At 44.0% G+C, this 13,081-nt stretch overlaps 1 long non-coding RNA gene across 1 annotated transcript; it reads right to left on the reverse strand.

Moving 5' to 3' along the window:
- Positions 1–576: 576 nt before the first annotated feature.
- Positions 577–11,749, reverse strand: LOC122843948. The gene is made up of 3 exons (XR_006372802.1): positions 11,407–11,749; positions 8,350–8,487; positions 577–1,159 (listed from the first exon to the last, which is right to left on the reverse strand). It is a non-coding gene; the product is annotated as an uncharacterized LOC122843948 (long non-coding RNA).
- Positions 11,750–13,081: the final 1,332 nt, after the last annotated feature.

The following is a 13,081-nucleotide window of genomic DNA, read 5'->3' on the forward strand; positions in this document are numbered from 1 at the left end:
AACAACAACATGGAGGTTTGGTATTTCATTCAACCACAACTTTAGTTTGACTTTCTACAAAAAGAAACAATCACAGGCATTTAACACCTAACCATGGGTCCATTTGTGTCCGCCTTTGACAACTGATGACTTAAACTAATTTGATGTCATCTACAAATAGTCTACTCTGGAAGGAAATGTGATTATATGAGAAAGGAAAACCCTGAGTTATTGTGGTGTCATGTCATTAGCAGTGTTTCTCAATTCCTGTCCTCAGGCCCCCCTGCCCTGCATGTTTTAGGTGTTTCCCTTCTGCCACACACCTGGATTGAATATGTGGGTCATTAACAGGCTTCTGCAGCACTTGATGGTCATGCAATCATTTGAATCAGCTGCTCTGGAATAGAGGTACATCTAAAACATGCAGAGCAGGGGGGCCTGAGGACTGGAATTGAGAGGCGCTGCGTTAGAGGTACCTGTCATTTTTCAAAAATAGTCGATCAGCCCGAATGGGATCAGAAGTAAGAAAAATCGGTTGTTTTACAAAGTTTGCAGCAAATAACATCCATTTATAGTAGGTAAGACATGAGATCAGGGTTTTTTATGATTATTTATTGCCACAATTCCTCAAAATACGTCACTACAAATAAAAGTAAGCCGAGAATTGGTTTGTACAAAAAGCACAAAGTGTGATTTTTTTTAAAAATTTATCAGTTATAAGCACTTAGACACCCACAAGTTTTGAAATACATATGTATTTATTTACTTTGGACATATTTACTTTGCTACCCAGATTGAGCGTTTACAATTCTAAGATGGGTATAAATAAAATAAAAGTTAAAATAAGAAGAAATCTACTTGATTTACAAATGTGGAAAAGAAAGCAGCAGTGACTTTGGATGATGTATAGAAGGAGAAAGTGAGAGATTAATGGGGTGCGAGGGGCGAGGGTTAGACCCTGGTGTTGGGAAGTAGCCGGTCCCTGGACTACGGCGGCCTGATTCACAACACCAGCTGTCCCGCCCCACCGAGTCTGCAGATGGCGCTCTGATGGTGGAAGTGTCTCTCCACTGGGAGGCAGGCAAGTGGTTCCACCTCGCTGCCACCCCCCCTCCCCCCAGGGGTATAGAGTCAGCTCTGCCTCTTCATCTCGCTGCTATCTTCGCTTCATCTGTGGCAGCTGTGAGAAGAAAAAAAAAAAAAAAAAAAGAACATGCAAATGAGAATCCGAGGAAACCATTCAAGGTGAGCAGAAACAGGCAGACGTGAAGGAACTTTCTCCTTCCTCCTGTGATGTACACATCAACAATCCAGACATGAGACGTTCTGGGGGTTCGTGCCCTACCTCTCCACACCTGCCAGGCGTTGGACCACCCACAGCCCCCCGCTTCAGTAAGAACATGATAATAATAATAAAAAAAAATCCTTTATGTAAATTTCATAATCACACCAGGGCAATGAGGAATGTGTGTGTGTGTGTGTGTACAGTGAAGAGGGATATAAGCTTTTACTTAGCATATGAAATGAGTTGGGATTAGAACGAGATAAAGAGCGCGGTGAAGAGCAGAGGGAGCGCTACGAGAGGAGAGCGGTCACTCATAATTTTGCTTCTCTGAAGCTCTTTAAATCTTCCTGACTGCTCTCTCAGAGCCGCACACGAGGCTCAACTGAGCGATAAAAGAACAGCAGCAGATTCACCAATTATTCCGTGCTTCACATTGAAATGTAGACTTTTTCAGCATGATAAAAACGGGATTTACGAGCAAGGGAGGGAGGAGGAAATACCCTATAAATGTGACGAACCAATCCCAGAAATCATTAAATGTTCTCATTTTAGCTGCTTAACCAGGCCTAATTTCCAAAATAAGCAAATATTTATTCTTGTTCTGGGGCAGACTGACAGAGACACATCGATCAATGGCTATTAAACATAAACAGGGAATACTAGGTCCACCCGTTCGGAGTTCTGCTGACTTTTACGCCCTTAACAGTGTGCTTACGTTGCTGGATTTCTGGCTTTTTAAAGACGGTGTCAAGGCTGAAAAGCCACAGAATGAACGGGCTGCAATACTTTGGCGGCAGGAAGATAAAAAAAACAAATTAGATAGTTCAGGGGGTTTGAACTCAGGTCATTATTTTACCTACTGCAGGCAACTCCCTCAGCGTCTTCATTTAATATAAATCCTGATTAGCTGGTCGTGGTCCTTGAAGCTAACAGCTAGCCCAACAGGGACCAAGACCCAAGCGGATTTCCAAACTCCAATCTGAGAAACCTTATAGCAGACTATGAAAAAAAACAAAGCAAAAAACCCAAACTGTTTTATAAACCTTCAAACTGTCATGATTGCCAAAGAATGTGTACACAGGAATGCAAGGTGAGCAGATTGCAGTGATCTTCCTGCGTTGAACAGAGCATTTAAATTGTTTCCATTGACTGTTTAATATAAAAGTAGCCATCAGTACAATTGTGTTTGCTGAATTATTTTTGTCTTACTTTCTCGTCTTGCAGTGAATCTGACCAGAAAAGCTCTTGTTGTGTTTCACGCGGGAAGATTACTGGTGGTGCACTTCCTCCAACTTCAATTTCCTATTTCTAACAACCTAATTAGTCACTCATCACCAACATTGCAAACAAGAAGACAATTAAGGGGAAAGTATAGATTTTTAGGGTGTCGTTCTGCAAACTATCAGTGGTAATAGTTGACTGCTAAAAATACGATTCAATAGCGCTGAGTTTACAAAAAAATAAATCAATTCAAGAAACATCTAGTCAAACAGCTGAGACAATCCAAACTCAGCTATCGTATAATATTCTTGGATCTAAAGCGATATTAGTGGATTTCCACAGTCTACACTCTTAAAAAATACAAAAACCAAGTGAGGTTGATGCTGTTGACTGCATCAGTAAACTACAACAGTTTTCTTACAGAGTGAAGTTAATCTCTCAAATTTTCAAAAAGCTGTATCTTACCCAACTTGACAGAGGCAACATTTCTGGGCTTTTCCTGGTTTATCCTTTTGTTAGAAAATGATTTAGCTAATCTGACACCCAGCTGATCAGGTGGACTGACAGAGCCAGCAGTCTGAGTCAGTTTGGCTACTGTGGCAAGGAAACAAACAGTTTAGCTGAGAAGGAGGGCGACAAAAATAAACAACAGCAGAATATCTTGACATTTACCATGTTATGCTGTAGCTATAAGTCTGAGTCTGAGATAGTTAAAATTAGCTCAAACGAGGGGCTGCTTCACCGGCTCTAAGCCTCTCGCTGCTCTGAGGATTTGTACAAATAAACCTGCTTTACTCACTTTTCAACAAAATTTCTCCATCTGCCTACAATACCAAAAACAACTTCACAGAAACTCACCGTCCCTTTAAAGGTTTGTAAAAAGTCATTCGCATCAAGCAGGCTGACTTTTTTTCCCAAGCTGGACTTGGTTTAAAGATGGCGGAAGTCCGCTTTGGATTCGATTCCTCTCAAACTAGCAGTTAGCTTCAGCCTCCGCAACCAACTAATTAAGGAGAAGAGTTTTGTACTGCAGGTAAGAGATTAACCTTATAGGCTTTCTACCAGAATCTTGCTGTCCAATTAAGTGTTTCAATGAACAAAAAGGAATGAGATGGAGAGTAAAAATGTGTGAAATGTGTGTTTAGGAACATGGAGCAGAGCAGTTTTAAATCTCACTCATTTCTTCATGCGTGGTGGTCCTCTGATGAAAGAGAAATCTTCTGGGCTTTACAGAAAAAACAACAACAACAAAAAAAAAACTACTTGGCATAAAAGTACAATTGCCCTTTCTGCAGATAATTTAAGATTTGCAGCTAGAAATGCCACCACTGACCAGCCAGCGTTAGCTTGGGCATGCTGCTTTAATGGGTGTGTGTACAATCATTTTATGCAAATCGATTGAGGATGTGTGCAACGCGCTCCGAGCAATACAAGACGCTGCATTAGTGCTTTTCATCTGCGTTAATTAAAAACGCCTCACTTTTAGTTGATTTCTTTAATTGTTAACAAGGGAACAAAGGCGCGTTTGTGTGGTTGACGAGAAAAAACTCCGGCGACGTTTTAAACGTGGAAGAAAAGATTCCAGTTGACGTGCAAAAACTGGGAGCGAATCGACGGCGAGCGGTACGTGGAAAGATAGGCGTCTAAATTTGTCTTCACATGTGTGCCTTTGTCTCGTGCTGGACTGGTGTGAAGCTGACAGGGAACGGGAGCAGCAGCTGAATTCCTTTAAATAGCCTCGCCTGCCTCATCATATGGTTGCTATGGCAGCCAGCCCCTCATTTCAAGATAACGTCCACATGCTCAGAGAGAGAGAGAGAGAAAGACCCCCTCCACCTGAAAGCTATAGATCTACGCTGCTGCTGGGCGGAAAAAAGAATAAAAAAGGTTTGCTGAAGAGATGCAGCCGCTTAAACGGCATATATGAATTCAGCACATGAGCGTCGGCATATACTGTGTGAGAAAAATCGATATTGGAGCGATGCATGATCAATCTCTTTCTTTTTAAGGATTCAAAGAAAAAAAAAAGTGTTGGGATTTAAATAAAGGGGCTTTTGTGGCAGTTGAAAAGGGAAATAGGAAAATGTCAAGGAGGTAGGATGGGAATCATTTTTAAAGAGAACCAGATGACTGAACAGCTGGTAAAGGAATGGGGTGACACTGGGAGAAATGAGGAGCGCAAAAGATGATGAGAGCCGCTCTTATCAGGAATTATTTTTCTACTTTATTTTGCTTTTTAAACCTAGTCAAAGTAGGTGTCACCTTTTCATCGATACCCCACTTTTTTAAAATGTTATTTTAAGCATAGCAGCTCTTTAAAAACCACCTCTATCGCTTTTCATCCCTGCCATTCCCAACCCCCACCCTTTGTCTGGCTTCCCAGCCTCTGTCTTCAGTTTGATCCGACCTCTCAATTAGCCATAAGTTTAGCTGAGGGTCAAGCAGGACGCAACCGCTGCAGGATGGCAAGACGTCTCCAGCGCCTGAATTGCTCCCTGAAGTCCACTCTGGTGACTTCGCAGACGTTTCATCTGGGAAGCCAGAGGATGGCGGCCGATTTTCATATCGACTGCATCAAAAATCCCAAATTTATGAGCTTGTTGAATTTCACAAAGTTAAAGACAGTGGAAACTTTCCCACCGATGTTTGTAGAGTGACGATATAAATCACTTCTCGGTGATATAATGTGAATTTCTGCTGCAGGATTTCACTAAATATGTTTCTAAGGGGAGAAAGCCGCTTTTTCTTTTTGCTAGTTTGTTTTATTCAGGTTGTTGACATCACAAGAGATACAAGAACCAAACTAATTCAAGAGATAGTTTCTGAAATATTCCTACAGAACGCACATGGACGCTTTTGAATGTGAATAGAAATATGAGCGCAAAGAGAAAATAAGTTACATTTTATGGACGTTTTATCAGTTAGAAAACACCTCATGTGATGTCACCAGATGTGTGTAACCATGGCAGCTCGTCTTCATTTAACTTCACTAAATTACTTTATATCAAAAACTAATAGAAAGACAGATCAGTTCTTCTTTCTGCTGTAAGTGTTTGGCTGATTTTACAAAAAAGTACAAAAATAGAACAAAATACAGAAGGCAAATTTAAGAGTAAGATTTTTTGAAAATCAATATGTGTTAATGAATATATTCATTAACTGGTCAGCAATTTGTACTGATAGTTTTGATCTAGATGAAATCCATGTCATATTCATACAATTTGTTTCAGATTTGTTGGAGTGAAACTACCTAGAAATGTCCTCTGTTGCATTCAGGTGAAAGAAAATTAAAGCCCTCTAGGAAAAAAAACTCAAAACTTAAGATATATTCATGAATGTTTTCACACAAAACTGCAACACATTTGTATTTGTTATTTTTCAGGAATTTATTTTTGATGTTTTCTAAAACGCCCAAACTGCATCCAGCCGCTCACATTGAGCGTTTGTTTGTTTTTGCTTTTTTTCTCTGCAGCGAACAGAGTCTGCCGAGAAGGAAACGGAAGAAGTCGGTAAAAATGGCACCCTTCAATTTCCTCTTAAAACACAGAGGCATGCTGATTGCGTTTGAGCGAGATGGGCGCGTCTCAGCGTCTCCTAATGCGTCTGTAAATCGAGTTGGAAGATGACGACGCCTGTTGTCTGTGCTGTGGGATGGGAGCCAGGAAGGCAGAAAGATATGGAGGACGCGCCGCCCTGTCGATGCTACAGACCACAGCCTGGGTCAAACCTTTGCAGACCGCCACAATAATAATAATAATAATTGTAATTCCGTAAATTTTTTGACATACTTTTTACCTCTATACACAGACGCCATCTCCATTTTTCCCCCCCGCAGGTTTACGTATAAATCAGATAACCGATTGTGTTTATGCAAATAACCTGCCTTCCGAACGTCGGCGGTTTATTTTGGGCTTAAATATTATCTCTGGAAACATACTGAGGGGCTGCGAGGTGCTATTGTGCATAAATAGAAGCAACTGTGTCCATTATTAAGGAGATGCTGCGGTCAGGTCTGAGAGCAGCAGCGATAAAGATGCTGGCTGAGCATTTGCCAAGCATCCGTTTCCTTTTTTACACTGCTCTGAAAGGCCTTTTTTCCCCCTCCCAATCACTGGTACACACACGCAGACACACACCAGGAGTGATGTACTCATGTTTCCTTTCTACTCTGGAGTGCACATCTATTTGATTCCAATTTAACTGGTTAAGAAAACTGGATTAGTCCTTTACCCTGACATTTCTGACTGAGTCGTCCCCCCCCGCCCCATCTTTCTCTCCTTAAACTGTTGTTGGTATGACACTAAATACCAGGAGTTTATGTAAATGAAACCATGTGGTTGCGCAAAATTAATTCCTTTTTGATTATTATCCGACAGGAAAACCAAGAAAACAGACAGGTCAGTGTTTTCTTAAATGCAGCAGCTGCTTCTAAGTTATCTTTTTTGAACGGTTTGCATCGAGCTGCCCTGAGCTGCCGTATTCACACGGATGAAGTTAATGACTCCATTATGCTGGAATAGTTTTGACATTAAAAGAGACAATTATCCACACGCCGAGGTATCTCACAGTCGCTTACACGCTGCAACACACACATTAATGCACACATCCAGGGGCACGCCCTGCTGCCTGCAGCCCAGTGTTCCTCGTTGCCACGTCGACTGGGTCTGACCGCACCGCTGCTCGACAAACACATTAGGCATAGAGGATGAGATTTTTTTTTTCTGCATGTATAAATGTGTAGATCATACACACTTTTTGCACACACATATACATATATATATATATATATATATATATATCGTCTCCATTACACGCCGACAGACGCGCTCCACGCCCACTCAGATGCGATAAGGCCTGGGCACTGGTACTCATTTAGTTCAGCTTTGTCTTTTTTTTTTTTTTTTACTGTGAGTCCCAGATGAACTGCAGGGGAAAAAAAAAAAAAAAAACGGGCGAAGCGCTCGCGGTGTTATTAGCAGAGCCGCACGGCTTTAACTTAATCCAGTGATGCTTCATAATCTGCGCTCGGCGGACGTGTGCGTAGGCTAATGGGAGCGGTGGGAAGACCGGGTGTGGAAATGAAAGAATGTTCCTTATCGTGCATGAAAGTGTCACGATATATTTGAGAAGATCGCCACCTTTAGAAGCATCGCATTAGACGACTGACATGAGGAAACTGATGTGGAATGATTTACTTGGATTTGGGGTTGAACTAGTCCACGTCCTGCTTCACCATTGATGCAGCTTACAGTCTCGTTCATGAGATGCTAGAGAAAAGAAACCTGGCAGCTCCTCCCGCACACGTTGCTGCACACTTCCAATCAGGTGGCTGAAAGGTTAATCACACTTTCCCCCTCGTTTATAGGCTAATGCGAGCTTGGAGCTACTCTAATGAGCAGCGTTGCCAAAAAGTAAGCAAGAAAACAAGATAAAAAATGATATTGATAACATTACTAGATCAATAATAATATGTTTTATAGCTAACGTTTTGTTCCATCATTTCAACCCAGTTACACTTTTTTGTGCTTCAAGTCTGTAAAATCCATGAAACGGTGCTACTTTTACTCAAGGTTATGACACAGAGAAATTATCTAGATTAAAAGCATGAAAAGATTACAGAATAAATAATCTGAAAGTGAATATCCTATAAAATTTTAAAGGACCATACAGGAAACGGCACATTGTCACACTTGACTGAAATTTTTTTTTTTTACAAACGAGGCTTCTTTTCCTTCTATTTCCTCTTGCTGTAATCTTTTTTTGTTTCCTGGCTTTAAGTTTAAATGCAGATCTATAAATTTACAAGTTGCAGCCAGATGCTTGCAGATGGTTCTGGCACTGAGGCGTGCCAAACGAGCACTAACCCTGATGACTCCTGCAGGTTGCCAGTTCCGACCGGTGCTGGCCTCGCTTCGCCGGGGTGGATGGAGGGATGGATTGGTAGATTGCAAGATAGCTGGCTGGGCGGATGGTCAGGTGCTTGGCTGGTGGGGCACAGAGAGCTGTAACGAAACAACAAGGTCAGCGGTTTGGCAAAACGCATTCGGCATACGTCGATGCTGGGCAGGGGAAATAAAAAAATGTAAGAAAAAACACAAACAAAAAAACACGCTGTTCCCGAAAGATGCAAAACCGTAAAGTACCACTGGCTTTTGAAAGCAGAGTTTTATTTGAAAGAGTAAAAAGAAGTATAATCCCCAACTCTACCCAAATGTTACAGTAAGGCAGTTTGACATAATACCTCCTACAGTCTAGGTATACCGAGGAGGGTAATTACAGTAAGGATTAGTGGAGATCTCCGGCAGCAGAGGCTTCCTGTGACACAAAGCAGTCACTGAAAAAGCAAACGCAGAATTACAATCAGATTTAGGAAAAGCACACACAGACCCACACACACGCACACGCACACACACACACACACACACACACACACACACACACACACACACACAAACAGGCTGATGATGTACGCAGACACATGCAGCCATACGTGCACACGCCTTCCAGACCTACACACTCGTCGGCCATCACAGACAGGCTCGGCAGCCATTTTGCAAGGGTGCTCTGGAATGCTCAATTAGGGTAATTGTTGAGCTACACGTTCGTTTCCTGCAATTCTGCTCCCTATGTAACCGAAAAGTGCTACTTCACCGACTATACTGGTCAAGTCGCAGACACTAAAAAGGTCTGGAAAAAAGGAAAGTCCTGAACTGTGTGTTGGGTTTGTTTCTGCTGAGGCCCCATCGGTGTAAACCAGGACATGCATGATGGCGAGTCGTTGTGCAGCGGTGTGCGAACTCTACATGTATGTGCGGATGCTGCATGGCTCGTCTGAAGGTACGCGGCCGTGACGGTGGGCACACACGAGGAGGAGGGTCCACGGTGTGGGGGAGAAATGGATTTTGTTGTAAATAGGAAGAGAAAGATGAAAAAGGACAGTGAAGGAAAATGTGAAGCTTGTTCTTGATCTCACGATTCGACAAATAATATTTGCAAATAACGATAAAGATCAGCGAACGCTTCTGGTTCCGGCTTATTCTGCCCGGTACCGATTTGCGACTAGATTCTGTTTTTGACCAATTCCACATTTTTCCCTCAGCAGAGGCAAGATAATTTGATAAAGTTAGTAGTTTAAAGTCAACAGAAAGTGAAGGAATTGTTTCGATGAAAAAAAAAAAAGATACAATGTGTGGTTTTTGATTAAAATCAAAGTGCATGCTGGTGCTTGACGCATTTATAGACTAAAACTCGAGCTAAACGTAGACGAAGGACAGGCAAAAGGAAGGTAAATCACAGCATCATCTGCGTAGAGTTTCATGATACATCTGCTGGAGAATCAGCAGCTGATTAGTCCGAACACTGTTTTATGATTTTGAACATTAAATGCTGATGTGTCTCTTCGAGTGTTCGACCTGTGAGCTTGCACACATCAGGAGTCTGAGCTCAGTTCTCCACCCATGTCTCAGCCACACTGCTCACTGGTAAACGCCCCAAAAGAGAGAGAGAGGAAGAGACAGAGAGAGAGAAAAGAAAAGTAGAATAAATGCTTCTTACATAAGAAAATCTTTTTTTTTTTTTTTTTTAAAGAAAGTCTGAATTGAAAGAAGTGTCAGTTTTATTATTTTGTCACACACTAAAAGCTCATTTCTCGTCTTTAGTCGCTGACTTACCATTTCTAACATTACTAGGATTGGAGCCCCTTTTTGCAAAGATCTGCAATCACATGGCCAGTTTCTAACAAAGGCCACCTAAGGATAAGAACACAAGTATTACAGTAGCGAGCACAAAGAGGGGATTGATCGGTTCGTGTCATATGGACGGGCTTGAACCGGTCCCACGGCTCTGCGGTCGCTGGAGATTCGTGGGGGGAGGGGGGGATGGGGAGCGGGATGGGAAGATGACCGTGGCTGTGTGAAGTGGGACAGGTTGAATCCGAGCGTCGGCTGTGGGGTGGGAAACGGACCGGTGCAATGCGCACACGATCGGCCGGTGACAGACCGAGATGATCGGGATTCCTGTGCATACATGTGTTTTACTGTTCTACATACAGAGCCCCCCCGCCCCCCCTTTTCCTAATACTACTCCCCCCGCCCTCCACCTCCCCATCGCTCTCACGCACCCACCCACCCCCACAGAATATGACACGAGACTGCATGTATGATCCAGCGACTCCTTTGTCTGGGTTCATCGGTCAGTAATGGCTAACAGTTTGACACGTTAAGCTTCTCCTCCTTTTAATGCCTTAAAGTGAACCCCCTCACACACACGTACGCACACACACGCCGTCATGTGCATGGCAGATGACCCTGCCTTTGACACTTGTGCTTCACCATCACCCTCTATCTCTACCGTACGTTACAGTAGTGTCATGACCGCCGCCACCTCAGACGTCGTTGTCCTCAGAACGCACCCACCGCCCCAACCCCTCCGACTGGGCGATCAGCCGCTGTGACCGTGCTCTTTCATCGTCATGAGTCAGGAGAGTTCGACAGGAATCGCTGGCGAAGTGTGTGGAGACGGAGGAAGGTCCATCCTCACTCTAGTGAGTTTTTTCTTTCCTCGCCTCGATCGTATGCGCATGATGAAACTGAACTTTCGCATCTGATGCCGGAGTCGCGAGCGGTGCCGAGGCGCCAGACGGAGGGGACCCTTTGTCTCCCACCACCGTCACACTGGGTGGGATGGCGTACATACACATGCATACACGTGCACGCACACACACACACACAAGCGCACGCGTAGGCTGTACATTGATGGCTGCAAACCCACACATATACGGAAGATGCTGCACACAATCACTTTCAGGAAAATGTTCAGAAGATGTCAAAGAAAAAAGTGACAATAGGCTGCTGTCATGTCAACCTCCATCTGTGTGTCAAAGTAGTGCCTGCGAGAGAGTGCGTGCATGTCCTCAGACTCACCTGATGGCACCCTCGGTTGTCGTGGTGATGCAGCCTCATCTGGGGCTGTGGAGCTGTGACACCTGATGTCCCACCTCCCCCTTTCATTCTCGCTCTCTGCGCCGTAGTATGGGATCAGTAGCTACACCCTAGCACTGACAGGAGAGGGGCGGGTGTGGGGGGGAGGCGGGTAGGAGGGGTTCTTATGCAGCCTGTCGGATCGTACCACCGGCCCCTCCTAGCAGAGGGGACCCCGGGGGGTAGGAAGCCCGGCCGCAGCCTGTGGAGCCGACTCCGAACCGCCCCGCTGTCTCCCGTCGGATGGTCTCTCCCTCCTCCCGCCGCTCTGATTGGTCGTTCCGCTTCCTCCTTCATCAAAATGTAAAATTCCAAGACAGAGAGAGTAGTGCATCGTTTGTGTGTGCGTGTGAAAAAAAAAAAGTGTCTAAAAGAAAGGCCAAATACAAGAGGAGGGGGGGAAAAAATGTGTGTGTATGATGCAGACTTGGTTGACTGCAGGCAGTAGCACATGCGTGTGTTTGTGGAAGCCTTCATGTTAACATGCGTGTGTTTGTGGCTTTGCATCAGGGAGACAATATACAGAATGCTATTGTCTGCGTGGGCGTGTGATAGAGGTAGCTGAGGGAGAGACACAAGACAAAGAGAGGCTGAGGGACAGGAAGACATTTCACTCTATATATATATATATATATGTGTGTGTGCGTGTGTGTGTGTGTGTGTGTGTGTGTGATTGAGAGGAAGAAACAGAAAGCAATGTGTAGGGCCTGAGAGCTGTCATCATTAGTCTCTCTGCGGTGGCTGGTGTTGAGCTGCAAAAGGGCTTGTCAGTCAGTTTCTGTCACAACATTTCATAGGAACACACACACACACACACGCACACACACGCACACAATCCCAGAGGGGATCATGTCAAGATGGGGGCCAGGCTGCTCTGACAAACCGATCTGAGCCCCCCCTCCAACCCTCGACTCCCTCCTGGTAACCTTTAACCCCTCTTTGCTGACATTCATGCCAGTGGTGACACATTCCGGATCAACCGTGTGATTCCGGTTTTCCTAACCGAGGGGAAGAGGCGTTGTGAAGGCGGCTGAAATCCTGCAGCCGAAAGTTTGTGCGTGTGTAAGGAGGATGCGGACAAGAGCGAACGTCCGCTTACCGCCGAGTCTCCTCCCCAGAGAACGAGGCAATGCAATACTGCTGACTCACTGTAAGCGCGCCGGGCCTCAACGCCACACAGAGTTCTGATCCAGGTTCCGAGTCCATCAAATCTCATAGAACAAGACGGGATCGGCGACAACTGACATCTGCATGGCGGACATTTATCTAAACATTCAATGGTTTTCCAGAATTAGCATTTTTTTAACATCCAGTTTATGACGTTTTAGCAACAATTCATGACAGACGTTTCTACAGAAATCAGAGTTTATATAAAACTAAAGGAAGAATGACAGATGGACAGATAGACTGGTCAGACTTCATGATGGATAAATACATGGACAGACAAACAGACCTAAGGATGAAAGCAATTATGAAACAGAAAAAAGAAATGGAATAAGGATTCAAGTGGTTTTATGTACATGTGGACAGACTGACAAAGCGTCTAGATGAAGTGCAAAAAAGTTTGAAAATACATTTTTGGATTGTGTGGTAGATGGATACACGGACAGAAAGATGC

The sequence above is a fragment of the Gambusia affinis genome, linkage group LG14 (genome assembly GCF_019740435.1).
Source record: "Gambusia affinis linkage group LG14, SWU_Gaff_1.0, whole genome shotgun sequence".
Lineage (NCBI taxonomy): Eukaryota > Metazoa > Chordata > Actinopteri > Cyprinodontiformes > Poeciliidae > Gambusia > Gambusia affinis.